The following is a 15,809-nucleotide window of genomic DNA, read 5'->3' as shown; positions in this document are numbered from 1 at the left end:
CTTCATTTGGTCTAGACTAAGTATTGCCACATGTCCTCACAATATTTTATAATCATAGAATATTTCCAATCATAGCAACTAAGCAAATCTCAATGTGTTCTTCTTTTAACCAAGTATCAGCTAATGTCTTTGACAAAGCAGAAAAATCAGAAAATTTATGAATCTGAATGTTTGCATTTCAGTCATTTAAAAATAATTATGTTTAATAAAAATTTTATTAGTTGATTACAAGACAAAATGTGCTTAACTAAACCTGCTGTATATTGAAATTCAAGATTTATAAATTAAATAAAATGAGATTTTTCTTTAAAATTACCCTAGTAAATGTCAGAATTCCATGTTAATAAGCAATAAGCAAATGACTATCCTAGTCTAATAGAAGTATTAGACGACTTCCGGCCAAGATGGAGGCATAGGTAGATACACTTTGCCTCCTCACACAACCAAAAGAATGACAACAACAAATTTAAAAACAAAACACAACCAGAACTGCCAGAAAATTGAACTGTATGGAAGTCTGACAACCAAGGAGTTAAAGAAGAAACACTCACCCGGAATGGTTGGAGGGGTGGAGATGGGCAGCTGGGTGGAGAAGACTCACGGCAAGGCAGTGGCTAGTGGTCCCACATTTGCATGGGGATAAACCAGGAGGAACAACTGGGGATCAAGACAGACATGCAACCCAGGGTTCTAGCACAGGGAAAAGAAAGCCTCAGAAGCTCTGGCTGTAAAAACTTGTGGGGGTGCAGTGGTGGGAGAAACTCCCATCCTCACAAGAGAGTTCATTGGAGAGACATGCAGGGTCCTAGAACACACACAAACCCACCCACCCAGGAATCAGCACCAGAAGGGCCCAATTTACTTGTGTGTGGCGGGGGAAGTGACTGAAAGCTAGCAGATAGTTGAACAAGCACCATTGTTCCCTCTTGGACCCCTCCCCTACATACAGCACCTGCAACATAACAACGTGGGTCCCCCCACCCTGGTGAATACCTAAGGCTCCTCACCTACAACATAACAGGTGCATTGAGACAAAGAAATACAGCCCAAACAAAAGAACAGATTAAAACTCCAGAAAAAGAACTAAGTGATAAAGAGATAGCCAACTTATCAGATACAGAGTTCAAAATACTGGTAATCAGGATGCTCACAGAAATGGTTGAGTGTGTTCGCTAAATGGAGGAAAAAATGAAGGCTATGCAAAGTGAAATAAAGGAAAATGTACAGGGAACCAAGAGTGAAGGGAAGGAAATCAGGACTCAAATCAACAATTTGGAGCAGAGGGAAGAAATAAACATTCAACCAGAACAGAATGAAGAAACAAAAATTTAAAAAAAATAAGGAGAGGCTTAGGAACTTCTGGGATGACTTTAAATGTTCCAACATCCAAATAATAGGGGTTCCAGAAGGAGAAGAACAAGAGCAAGAAATTAAAAACTTATTTGAAAACATAATGAAGGAGAACTTCCCCAATCTGGCAAAGGAAATACACTTCCAGGAAGACCAGGAAGCTCAGAGAGTTCCAAAAAGTTTGGACCCAAGGAAGTACACACCAAGGCACATCATTATTACATTACCCAAGATGAAAGATAAGGAGAGAATCTTAAAAGTAGCAAGAGAAAAGGAGACAGTTGCCTACAAAGGAGTTCCCATTAGACTATCAGCTGATTTCTCAAAAGAAACCTTGCAGGCAAGAAGGGGCTGGAAAGAAATATTCCAAGTCATGAAGGGCAAGGACCTACATCCAAGATTAGTCTATCCAGCAAAGCTATCATTTAGAATGGAAGGGCAAATAAAGTGCTCCCCAGATAAGATCAAGTTAAAGGAATTCATCATCACCAAGCTCTTATTATATGAAATGTTAAAGGGACTTATCTGAGAAAAAGAATAAGATCAAAAATGTGAACAGTAAAATAACAATAAGCTCATAACTATCAACAGCTGAACCTAAAAGATAACAAAAACAAAAACAAACTAAGCAAACAACTAGAACAGGAACAGAACCACAGAAATAGAGATCACATGGAGGGTTATCAGTGGGAAGAGGGAGAATGGGAGAAAAGGTACAGGGAATAATTAGCATAAATGGTAGGTACAAAATAGATAGAGGGAGGTTAAGAGTAGTATAAGAAATGGAGAAGCCAAAGAACTTGTACATATGATCCATGGACATGAACTAAGGTGGGGGGTGGCAGGGGGAGAATGCTGGTAGAATGGGGGTGCAGGATGGAAGGGAATAAAGGAGAGAAAAAATGGGACAATTGTAATAGCATAATTAATAAAATATACTTAAAAAGAGAAGTGTTAGCACAAATGATCACAACTGCCATACTTTTCATTGTTCTTTTTTTGTTAGTTAACTAGTATAATGGATTCACCCATATGTATTATACTAATTATAAATAAAAACTAAATAATCAGTAGGAATTAAAATAACATTATCCCATATTAAAACATAACCCAGTGGTAGTATCAAAAATAATCCCCTAAGAGTATTTGGAAGTTCCTGTAAAGGGGAGAAATTTCTTTTGAAGAGTTTGAGGAAGAAGCCAAGCTGAATTGAGGGATATCCAAGAAAATAAGGGTGCATGGGAGGCTCATCAAGTGAAGGATACATGTTATTTTTCCTAAACCTAAAAAAAGTTACAAAAAGCAATCTGTCCAATAGCTCTATAGGCAAATGTCCCAGTGTCCCATGGCTTAATGAAACCTGTTTCTCCAGCTGGGTGTCCTCCTGCTTTCTTAGGATGGAACCCTTGTGGATCCTATCACCAGAGGAGAGCACGACAAAGGATTGGGTGTAGCCCTGAGGTTCCAGCGTCCTTTGGTGTGAAGTTTCTGGTGCTCTCCTCCTTACCCCAGGAATTGCCTCCAAAAGGTCTTTCCAGTGTTCTCCTTTCCTCCCCAGGTGGCCTCTGCCAGTGGCTAATGTACTATGCAGGAGGGTAGTAGGTGCTCAGTAAGTACCTGCCTTTGACTTTCACAACAGACCATGCACCAGCTTATTGGTATTTTCCCAGGATGTTTTATTTTCTTATCCTCTTCTCCCCTAGATTTTAGCTAGCTAATATAGTAAACTAACTCATGCCAGTGGAGTAATGGGTTAAAGAGGTACCTTATTGTGTCACATATTTGCATTGCAACAAAGACTCCAGAAAAGTTTTACTTCTATTAAGAGGAACTCTTTGGAACTGAAGTTTCAGGTGTTCAAATCACTGGTTTGGGCAAATTATAGGGTGAAGAAGAAAGACAATGAACAGCACAAGAAGCAGCGTCAGGTGTAAAAGGTATTTGTCATATAACCCTACTTTTGAGAAATGGCCTGCCTGAAGACTAAGAAGTGAGTTGAAGCTAAACTCAGCCAAATAGAGGAGATTGGGATTACAGGTACAGTGGCCATTTTATCTCTGTAACACACAGACTTTGTTTTTGTAACCTTTTATCATCCAACCATAAAGAATCTAATCCATGGTAATAATGTGCCCAGTCTGGAGTTTGGTAGAGACAGAAAGGATAAAAGAGTCATATGACTCATAAGCTGTTATTGTCAAGGAATCTGTACACCGGATTTCAATGAAGGTCAGCAAATGCAGCAGCTTCTCCACCGAGCAGAGGAAGGAAGGCCTGTGCTGATATCAGATGCCTGTGGCTGTGGTTCTTCAGGGGAAAAGGAAGGTCTCACAGACTCTTGAATCATGTACCCCAGTTACATGGGAAACAAGAAACAGGACCTAGGTGTTTATCTCATCTGAACAGAAGGAACTCTGGAACCACTATATTAATTTTAAAGCCCTAACACAATATGGCCATCAGTTATTATCCATATATGAATTATACAGTTTGAATTACCCAGACCAAAGTTGTTTTTATAGTCCAGGCTGGATTTCCCTAATTATTCATATCAGTAGCATTAGGCTTAGACAGGAGTGAAAGAAACCCCCAAGGACAGTGGTTTAAGTAAGAATAGGAATCCTTGCTCTCACACACAACTGTACAGAGGGAGGTGGTCCAGGCTGCTAGGACAGTGCCAGGCTTTTCATATTTTGTCCCTCTGCCTCCTATGCTTTTCATTCCCAAGGTCACTTCATGATTCAAGATGGCTGTTGAGAAACCTTCCCTGATGCTCACTCTCCAACCAGCAGGAGAGAAGAAGGGATGAGGAAGGATGTGGTTCATCCCTTTAAGAACAGTTGACCCAGCAGTTGACCCATCCCTTCTGCTAACAGATCACTAGCCAGTACTTAGTCACATAGGATGGGAAACACTTTTTGGCAGGAGACCACGTGTCCAGTAAAATAAAATGGTAGTCATCTTAACCCTGGAAGAAAGGGAGAGTGGATGTTAGCAGACATGTAGCAATCTCAGCCTGCTGCCCATCCTCCAATACAAACAAGTTTTTACTGTCATTTAAGGAAGCCATAGGGAAATACACTTGGAGAGTTGTTGGGAAAGATATACTTAAATACAATGATTAATGCTTAGTTTCTGTTTTGCATAATCCAAGCTACCACTCACTGTTCTCTATTTGTAGTTAACCTTGAGTAACTTTTTGAGAAAATATATTAAACTTGTATTAGTTTGCTACCACCATATTTATGAATAAATATATAGTTGATCACCTACCAAGTTCAGAGGTTCAAATAAATCTGTGGAATGCAATGCATTTAGAATTTTTATTTCTTGAAAATTAAAACAAATAGGACAGCAGGGCTTTTAGTACTGTAGCTGCCAATCAATTAAAGTCCTTGATAATTAGCTGTCTTATTTCAAGAATATTACTAATTTTCCCTACTGTGAAAATTTTAAAAGTTTAGAAATTCAACATACCAGGAGTGACATTCATATTAAAAATGAAATCAAAGCATATCTCAGAAAGTTAATCAGACTTTCACAGCTTTTTAAGTGGAAGGATATTTGAATCAAATGTCACATTTTGAATGGTGTGCTGACATATTTTGGCTTAATTGTAAGCTATTAATGACCAAAACACAATGTGAGTGGGACGTACAAATGTTCTCAATAACAACTTGCATAAATAATGTCCTGTTAACTACTAACAGACTGGCACCAAACTGAAAACTACTTGGATGATAATGGCTATGAATGAAGAATAGGATGGAGTGGTTTTACAGTTTCAATCTCATGTTAATACTTCCCAGGACTATGATTTCTGCATTTCCCAACATACAAAGTAACATCTAAGAGTTACAACAGAGTAATAGCTTGGGCAAGGAAATTTCCACCATGGCTGCATTTCCATTAAAAATTGCAAGTGACAGACTCCAAAGGGGGAACCTTGCATCTTGGCAGCCTGAAATATAAACTCTGCCTGCCAGGACCCATGCAAACAGGATCATGTGGTTCCTTCTGACCAAGGATGGGAAATAGTTATGTATCAACTTGATATGTACCCACTGAGTATCTACTGTGCACTAAGCTTGGAACGTTTTGAGCCATCCTCCTTGTTTCTCATTCCTTTGTGGCTGGTTCCTGGTTTTGCCATCTGCAAACATGCATGCTCCTATGTGGGGCTTTTCTCTAACTACCAGACATAATCATAAGATCAGGCTTTAACACAGTTTCTGTATTTTGTGAGCATACTGAATTCTAGTCACTGACTTTCTTCCTCTAATTTTTCATGAAGGATAGAAAATTGTAGACTTATAGTTAAAAATATAACTTTTTCACTCCTCTGAAGTTATCTGCTCTTACAGATTTGAGTTCTATTTAGCTCAACAAGACTATATTGCACACCTTCTACTAGCCATGCCCTGTGTTAGACACTAGGGACACAGGATGCATAGGACACTCTGGGAGTATCTAGCAGGGAGACAGAGAGGCAAACCGATAATTGTGATAGCACATGATCACAGATAAGACAGACGTGTTCTCTGCATACACATGAGTGCACAGAGCAGGGTGTGGAGCCCAAATTTAGTGAAGCTGAAATGCTGGTTTTCATCTGTAAGGAAAAGACAAGAGTGAGAGATTAAGATATTGAAGTTTAAGAGCATTTGCCATTTATACCAATGGTTCCTAAACTTTGCTACACATCAGAATCACCTGAGAATCCTCTAAAAATGCTGGTGCCCAGGTAACACCCCATAACAATTAAGTCACAAGGGCTAGGGATGGGAGCCAGGAATTTGTATTTTTCTAAAGATCCACAGTGATCCTAATGTTGGTCAAAGTTTGGGAGCCACTATCATAAGGGGTAAGATTCATCAGTATAGGGGAAAGGGATGTCTCTGAACTAATGGACAAGAGCAGGAGCACAGGCCTGGAGGTGAGAACACAGCACATTGTAGAAGAGGTGAGTCAGTGAGAGAGGAGCACAGCGAGAGCAGAGGGTAGGTTTTGAGGATGAGGTAGAGATAGAGCTGGTTTTGGAGAATGGAACTGGGTAATGGAAACCTTGAAAGCCAAGCTTAGATGTTTGAACTTTTTTCTACAGAGAATAAATAGACTGTGGAGATTTTGTAAAGGAAGCCATGATAAGAAGTGGCCATCTAGTCACTATGCTGACCACATCTAAACTTTGAAAATAAAAGCACACTTTCATTGTTTCTTTCTTAGCCTTGGGCCAAATGAATATGCTAGTCACCATGCTTCCTCACCAGTGGAGTGCTGTGTTAACCTCATGCATTTTTGTGAAAGGATGGACAGCCAGGTTATATAAGGGTCCCAAAGGGCTCCATGCCCCAAAAGATCCCTCTTGGAAGCTCCAAGGATGTGTCTGATATTCTGTCCATTGGTAACTTCTGTGGGTGAGGGTCCTCAAGTCACTTGTTGTAATTCCAATGGCCTCTGGGAAGAACACATGTTGCAAATAGCATCAGAGCATTTCTCAGGTTAGTACTAGCAAGGCCCCCAAGGAGGGAGCATGCATGGGCTGGGTACGTTCTCTTGCCAGGGTACTCAGGGTACTGATTTTGGATGTTTAGTAAAGGTAGGGTGGCATCCTACAGACAGGAGCTCAGCTGCCAGGAGCAGAGGCTAACATGAACCCTAGGGATGGTGTGAATTACAGGTGCTGGAGGGGAAAGGGCCTACCGAGCAGGTAATAGGTGGATTCATTAGACACAAAAGTTTTGCTTGTCCTTCCCCAAGGCCTATTGCTCAAAATGCAAAGTTGGGGAGTCTGAGATAGCTGTACAGAGACCTCTTTTTGTACCATTCCCTCAATTTTGCAAAAAGCAATGAATTCACTTTAAGTATAAGAATGTATGTGTGACTATGGCATAATAAGAAATAGGTGGGGGTCAAAACAGAGTTGAACAGCAGAGTACCTCAGCCCCTGAAGCAGAAAGCTACCCAATGGGACAGAAAATTTCAAAAGAAGTAAGACAATGATAAATGTTATACTAATCAGAGCTTTCTCTATGCTGGGCACTGGCTAAAGTATTTTGTGTGTGTTGCCTTGCTTTATCCCCCAATCCACCATGCGGTTTAGGAACTAGGGTCACCCTTTACCAATGAAGAAATGGATGCCCTCAAAGGGACGAGTATGGAATGGAGCCAGCATTCAAACTCACTTAGTCTACAGCTGTCAAGTAGAGTTAAATAAAAACCCAAGAATGCTAAATAGACTAGGTACTTTGTTGATTACTTTTTTGGTGTCCAGTGATCCCTCTAATGATTGCATGGCTGGGGGTTGAAGACTCAAAGAAGCCCAGCGTCAGTGGGCGAGAAGAGCTGGGCTTTCTGGGCATGTATGTACCTTGTATAAGTGATGGGCATTTTGAGGAGTGGATAGAACACAACCCATCCCAGGGCGGGGGGAAGGGAGGAGCAGCTGCTCGTCAGTTCCAGATGTCACCACAGGAGAGGCCTGGCCCTATGCAGCCAGCCAAGTATTTTCACCAGAGGTCAAAAATCTAGATTTTTTTTAATGTGACAATTGATACATTTTAAACGTGAGCTCAATTTTAAAAAGTAAATCTTCAGATACTTTTATCTGGCAATATTTCAAGTGAGAATTTCAAAATCCCTTCACAGAACAGTACCTCTAAGTGTATAGAATATAATATAAAAATATACATATTTCCTTAAATGCATGGTTGAGTTACAATCCATCAGAAGCTAGGTATAGCATGAAAGGTTGAATCAAGAGGGGAGAGAGTAATATAGTCAGCATGTACCCAAGTGGTATGTGGGGGGTCTGAGCTGGAGTGACCAACTGCCCCACCCTACCCAGGACTTTCTCAGTTTTAACACTAAAAGTCCCACATCCTGGGAAACACATCCTCAGAGTGGGATGAACCAGGATAGTTGGTTGGTCACCTTACCTGGATCCTAGTGGTAAGGAACTAAACTGTTGACACAGTGAAAGCCCAGGGCCTGAGCAGAGTGAGATGCTAGGTCAAAAACACCCCTTCCTCACTCAGCATAAAGCTGGACTCCTAAGAGCAATGGCCACAGACCCGCCCTGCAGAGGGAGTGCTGGGGATAATCTCTTGACTCAGCCTCACTTCAGTTTTGTTCCAGCTGGGAAAAAATAAAAAGGAAAGAAAAAGTGTTTCCTGAAGATTTTGAGTCATTAGCTCACACTCATGTGGGTCATGGACTTAAGTCACTCTCTCTGTGTGATCACTGAATCCCCCAGCCTGAAACCTTTAAATGGTCCAAATTATGCTTTTTAAATACTTCAGAGAAAAAACTGGGGGGGAGGAATGTATAAAACAAGAATGGCAGAATATTAATATTTTAAAGCTGGGCAATGGGTATATGAGGACACATTACATGGCTTAAGAATATTTGAAATGTATCATAATAAAAGTTTTTTTTTTAATGTACACTGAGATTGACAGTACTCCCAGGAGTCTGGCAAAACTCAACTCAAATCCTCTCTTGAGTTACCCACTCTAAATTTACATACAGACAAAATTCCAAGGAAAATTAACTCACAACGGAAAAATCACTAAAAACACAAGGGAAAAAATGACTTCATAATAGAGCCAGAAACAAAAAAAGCTACAGAATGAGTCCTGGAAAGACTGCAGAGTTGGTAATTATCCAATAAAGAATATAAAATAAAAATATTTAATGTATTTAAATAAACAGAAATGGAAATGAAAGTTTACAAAAGTACAAAAATAATGAGCAACCAGATTTCAAAAAAAGAGTACAACAGAACTTCAAAACAATTAAAAGTTGTTATATTGCATTTATCACCACTGAAGAATTAGTGAACTAGGAGATGAACTTGAAACATTATGCAAAATGTGTCACAGAGAACCAAGGATGTGGGTAACATGAAAGAAAAGTTAAGATACATTAGGTAAAATGTGATAAAATCTGCATACATGCAGGCACATCATGGTAAAAATGTCTAGCACACCAAAAATAAAGGAAAGATACTGAAGTAAATCTAAGAGAAAATACAGATCACAAGGATGACATCACCTAACAACACACTTCCCAGAACATATCCCCATGGTTAAGTCACACATTTTTTTCTCCACAGCAGACAAAAAAAATATTGCAAGAAGGTCAGACATACAAGGAGAACTGATGAGTAGAGAAAGTGGTAAACATTCTACATATAAAAATAAATATACTTTATAATGTATATTATAAAAATACATCAAAATAGAAATAAGTCCTAGACATTAATAGAACTGAAAGTAAGTTGGAAGTGGTGTAAGAATTACAGAATTATAATGTCCTTATATGGTTGAGAATTAATATATTAGTTTGGTAAGTGATGTATGCATGTTAAAATTTCTAGGGTAACCACTAAAAGTAGGTAGAAGTTTAATACATTTTGAAACTAGTAGGAAAATGAAATGATAAGTAAACTCATTGTAAAAGAAAACATGAAAAATATGAAAAATATAAAGGACAAGTGGAAAAAATAAAATGGTTGAAATAAATAAATGAGAATTTACAATCAATGTAAATAGTTTAAAATCTCTAGTTAAAAGGCAAAGAATAGCAAGTGGCTATAGCTGTTTGGATTTTACAAACCTAAACCTAAGTACACAGGGAATTTGAAAGTAAAAGGACAGAAAAATGAAAACCTCAGAAATGTTAAAGAAACTTGGTATAGCTCATTAATAACAGGCAGAGTGGGCATATTCCAAACAAGGTTTTTTTTTTTTTAAGTTGCACCAATTAAAGAAACATGAAATCAATATGGTAAGCTAATCAATAAGTTAAGGTCAGCATTTGTTATTTTGTTTTTATTTCTTTACCTTAAAGAAATAATGCAGTATAGCACAAGTAGTAAAAAGAAATAGTAAAACATGACATTTTGATAATATATATATATAGTTACACATACAGAGGTATACTGGTTTATGATGTAAAAATGTATTACTTTGTATAGTAGTGGAAAACGTTTGAAAGGCAGGTCCCTAGAAAAACCCAAGGCAGGTATATCAGGGAATATACACTACAGTAATCATAGCTACATTGTCACAATAGCAAAAATGGAAAAGCACTGAAGGATCTGTCATCAGTGGGAGGGATAAAATTTTGAAATATTTATTCTATAGAATACTATACAGCAGTTAATTAATGAACTCCAGACACGTGTACTGTCATAGATTCATCATGAAAATGATGTTGATTGAGAAGAGGCAATTGCAATAGAATACTTACAGTATAATTCATTTTTATAATGAGCAAAAGTAAACAACAGTGTGTAAGACTAGACAAATGAACAGTAAAACACAGCAAGGCGATGAGCAGCAGGAAATGCAACAGTGAAGGGTGTGGTTGGAGAGCAGTGCAGGCGTGGCTTAAAAACAGAGGTGTTCAGGTGGATCGTGGGTATTCTCTTCCAATGGTGATGATTTAAATATATCTGCTATATACACTCCTGTACTTGTGGTATATTTTACAATTATTTTAAAAACGTAAAAATTGAAGTCCTCCAGAACAAAACACATTGGTGGGTTGAATCAGCCTTCACTCTGCCGTTGGGACCCATGCCATACCTCTTACCCTCTGCCTACATGTTGACCAGCTTTTAGAATCTCCGGAAGAGAGGTCAGCCAAGAGAAGAGACTGGGGGAGGGGTCTGAGGGAGAGGGGTAAGAAAGGGACACAGCCCTAACTGCCAACATGAAGTCTCTCATCATCAGTTCTGAAGCGCATCTGGTGTCAGAGGAGCATGTCAGAGACAGAGGTGGTCTGGTGGGCAACTTGGAATTTCAACTCCTATTCCTCCCTGCTACCACAGATAATACAAGGTTTTGACACATTATATATAGACACAACTCTGTGTGCCTTAACGCTGTTAAAGCCAGCAGTTCTTCTTGTGTCTTAAGGTAATAAAAGATTAGTGACGGAGAAACAGCAGCGATTTTTTTTAAAGCTGCATAATCAAGCTTGGAAGGCATTCTCCCTTCTCCCTACAGTAAGAACTCGATCATATATACTTAGTGGGGAAAAATAAGCCTCAATTAAAGTGATCCTCACCCTCAGTCCCTGGGGATGCCCAATGGTGTGTCCATTAAGTATCACGTTTGAGTAAATGCCTGAGCTTGAGGCAGGTGTAAAGTGCTAGAATGATAGATCAGCTGAGGGCTATGACAAATCGTGGAGATGAAAATTGAGTTGTGTAGTGAAATAAGCAACTGAGAGAGAAAGGAGGAGATGAGATCCTGGGAACAGGGTGCTTTTGACTTGAACAAACCCTTATTCAACAGACGTGCCAGAGCAAAAGTGAATAGATTCAGGGAAAGGAAGACATCTCAGTGAATCTGTAACAACGTGTAGCTGATCTGGGCACTTTGCAATGACTCACAGACATGCAGCCAGGGCTTAACTGCTTCAAAAGAGAAACCCTCAATGTTGGAAATGGTAGTGCCAGAGAAAATAACTTATCAATGTCAGTCTTAATTTCTCTCATCAGCTCATTGATAGAATTTGAGAAGTCATTTAGCAATCTTCTTATCAGTGGTGCAATGCCTGCTCCACTCATTTTGCCCATGATCAGATAACAGGATGATGTTTGCTTTATCTTTGTTTTGCCACCCTGGTGCAGCTAAAAGCTTTTCAAGAAGGGGAAAGAACAAGCTGAAAGGTTACCAGGTTCTGAAACATTGTCACAGCCAAGCCAGGAGCATTGAATCAATTTCCAATATGTTTTTTATGTAGCTAAAACTATGCTTTGGAGATGTTACTGTTTGATTATAAAAGCAGAAGGAATTTGAAGAGAGACTTTCATGCCACTGTGATAAACAGTCTCTGCCTGTAACTCAATTGTGTCAACTCCCAAACTGAGGGGCAATATGCTTTAAGGTGACTTTCTGCCCATTTGAAACTCAGCCATGTGTTCTGTCTTCAGAGCCCATTTGAAAGGAATCCCGTGTGTATAAGAACACATTTGGAGTGGGCACCAGCTGCCCTGTTTCTGAATGAGTGGGCTGCATTTCCAAAGATGTTATTTCCCCATGATACTGACCCCGTCATCAAAATGTTTCCCTGATGTCTAGATGTATTTATGTATAATTCTGCTTTAAAATAGGTCTCTTTGCTATGTAACTCATAATTTAAAAAATAAAAGTACTTCTCATGTGCTAGGTTACAACTGAATCCAATTTCAGAAAGGGAACAGTGGTAAGAGGAGGCAGTGTACTGAGGAAACGAATGGGGGGAGGGACAAAGTCCAGTTTGGATTTTATGGCTTAGTGTAAAATGCTTCATGTCTCTGTTTCCTCAATCATCAGATGGAGGGCTTATTCTAGTTACTCTCTGATGTGTTTTCTGGCCCAAGCTTCTAATGCTCTTTAAGGGAGTGGGGTTATACCTGAGCTTCAAAATACCTGTGCATGTCAAGTTCCCACTTCCCATGAATCTGTGGGAAAACAGAGGTTTCAATCACAGGATCTGAGTAAAAGAGAAAAATTGAAAAGGTTATCCAGTGACTTCTGGGCAGGGCTTAGACCTTGTTCATAACAGTAGAGTCACTGTGTGTTTGCCCAGAGTTTTGCATTTTGGGGAGTGCTTCCGGCAATCCACACAGCAGAGGCTCCCAGCCTGCGGTTTGCAGTCACACGGCAAGCGATCACTCCACTTCCTGCTTTGCCACTGAACCAAATGCTTCGATCTGGAGGAATCTCTTGAACTTCTCTAAGCTTCCAGTCCCTCATCTGCCATATGGAAATAATAGCAATACCTATTTTGAACTACTGTTGGGGTGATGGAGGTGTTTTTTTAATGTGAGTGCTTGACATTATGCCTGTTGCTAGCAAGAACTACTGTTGGTTTTCATTCTCATTGAGTTAGTATTATAAAGAAGGATATGGATAAAGTATAGGTAGCTATGGATATCATCTTTCTTTTCTTTTTTTAAGTTGTACTCACAGCTATGAATTATTAGCATGAAAAAAATAGAAGCAAAACCAGCAAAGGGGTGGCACAAGGGGCAACAGTCAGGAGGTAACCAGGCCCAGGCTTCCAAAGGTCCTTTCCCAGTGGGGTCACACAGGGGGCACTAAATACCCCAGCGTCAAGTGAAATGTTAACTAACTGAGCTCATTAGGGACTCAGAGCTGGTCACACAGTCACCCTCTGCCTAGCCTAGTGAAAATCCCCATTCCCAGAAGGAAAGCAGATGTTCAGCATAAACCATATTGTTAGAGTGGTGGGAACCTTCTGAAATCTAAGTTTCCAAGTTGCTAGGAAAGGGCCAACCTTGCAAGCAGAACCTTTGGTGGGTAAGCATCCTCAGGCTTGCTATGGTAACTCTTTCACCACAATCCATTGTCTTGGCCCTGTCCCGAGCATCTTCACAGTAAAATTTTTATTAGTAGGACCCCACACTACAGGGTGAAACCAAACCACAGTGTCAACTTCAGGCATTGTCTTTAGGGGTTCCAGCTAGGTTGAAGCTGACCTGGATGCTCCACCCAGGCTGAGGCAGAGTCATCGTAGTCACTGATACATACACACACAAGGACATTCCCATGGAAAGTCCATGGAACTTCTGGAAACAGAGTTTACTCCCATTCAGGCACTGTGCACACATTCATTAGTCAGACAGAACAGGCTAACAGGCCCCCAGAGTGACCTCCCAGCATGGTGCTGCCAGCTGTTGGGCTCCCAGGCACACCTGAAATAATAGTTCAGTTTCGCCCTTGGTCTCAAAGGCTTGACAGTCAGTTCCAAATACCTCTGCTCGTCCAAGACATCAATCAGTTCATCAGTGTCAAGGAGCAGGTGACATCTCTCAGTGCTCTGTGTGGAAAGTCCAGGAGTTAGGCCACCTTCATGGTCTCGTAGTTGGTGCTGTCAGGTGTGATCAGAGGCTCAACAGTCAGATTGAATCCAAGACCGTCATGGCAGCTTGGAAAGGTAACATAGGGAAGTTTCATTCAGGAAGGGGGAGACATCCAGGAACAGTTCCAAGAAACGAAGATCATGGATTCTCTCCTCAGCTCACCCCATGCCTCCCTGGTACCCAGGATCTGTTTTCTGCCATTGGCACAAAATCAGTGTGTTCCATTCAGTGACGTTCAGAAAACATGACATGTTTTCTTCCAGAAATTCTCATCCCATCCCTATTTTTTGTCTGGAAGGGTTGCGTGCAGAAGGAATAAGTGTTTTTGCAGGATTAAAGTATTTTTGTACAACTTAATTGAAAAGACATACCATGTTCAGAAATTGGATAGGATAAAATCTTTAATTTTAAAACATTTTCAAAATGGATTTATATAGCATTTTACCCAATTTGTACTTATTATTTGTCCAGTGAGCAACATAAAAAACCTAGCTTTTCCAGGGACAGCTATACTTAACAATTAAACTGCACCTAAAGTGGGTTCCAGAAGAAAAGTGAGAGAATCAGAGTCAGGATAGCAGTGCCTTGTTGCAAACTGCAACTAGTCCAAATGTCATCTTTCTGAATGATGAGGGAAGTGAAGCACAATCAGGTTTTGTGTCCATAACCCACAGTAATGAGGTGACAGCATTCATACTGAAGACTAACATGACTTAAGGATGGATGGACTTGGTCTTAGGAGTGCTTGGCCATAAGTCACACATGGAAAGAAAGGCCTAAGATGGCCTTCTATTTCTCCAGACAGTTCTCAAGTATTGTATCCCCCACACACTGCAAATGAACCTGAACCACAACCGCCAGTCATGGGTAGTGTTTCACCTGAGCAGTAGTTCAGCCCGCTGCCTTCCAGCCTCTTCCTCCCAGAGCATCCTTATACACTGGTCTTATCTCCAGTTTGTAAATTCAAGTTTGTAAGAAAGGGCTAATGCAAAACCCCAATAGCTTTTACACAAGCAGGGTTGAATCCCTTTCCTTTTCTGGTACTCAAACATCAAGGCACAACCACAAACCAAGTTCAGTCAGTTACTACATATTTATTAGATATTGACTCCATTGCAGGCATTGTGCTCTACCCCAGGGATGTAAAAATTGAGAATATATGGGCTCCAGATTCGATGGGGTGAGCTGATTCCAAAACAGAATCCTTATTTACATCTTCCTCTTAAACTGTAGTTGAAGATTCAATCACTCTAATATTTTGCCTCATTACTGGACTCTACAAAAAGATCAATTTCCCTAATCTGTTATTTAAAAATTTGGTTGGACATTATTATTTTTTTTCTTTTTTTAAATTTATTTTTATTTTATTTTTATATAGATATTTTTTAATTGTTACTTCTTTTTTTTATTGTTGTTCAAGTACAGTTGTCTCCATTTTTCCCCCACCAGTCCCCCCCACCCCAGCCATCCCCACCTCCCACCCTTGATCCTACCTGCCTTGGTTTGTCCATGTGTCCTTTATACATGTTCCTGAAAACCTTTCTTCCTGTCCCCCTCATTATCCCCTCCCACCTCC

General features: G+C 40.0%; 1 protein-coding gene across 4 annotated transcripts in view; it reads left to right on the top strand.

The window, feature by feature from the left end:
• The window catches only part of NCKAP5 (NCK associated protein 5), a 902,113-nt gene that overhangs the window by 804,513 nt on the left and 81,791 nt on the right, over window positions 1-15,809 (top strand). The window lies entirely within an intron of this gene.

Source organism: Desmodus rotundus, chromosome 2, assembly GCF_022682495.2.
Source record: "Desmodus rotundus isolate HL8 chromosome 2, HLdesRot8A.1, whole genome shotgun sequence".
Taxonomy (NCBI): Eukaryota; Metazoa; Chordata; class Mammalia; order Chiroptera; family Phyllostomidae; genus Desmodus; species Desmodus rotundus.
Note: the sequence above shows the minus strand (reverse complement) of the source record. Positions and strands in the feature narration are given on the sequence as shown.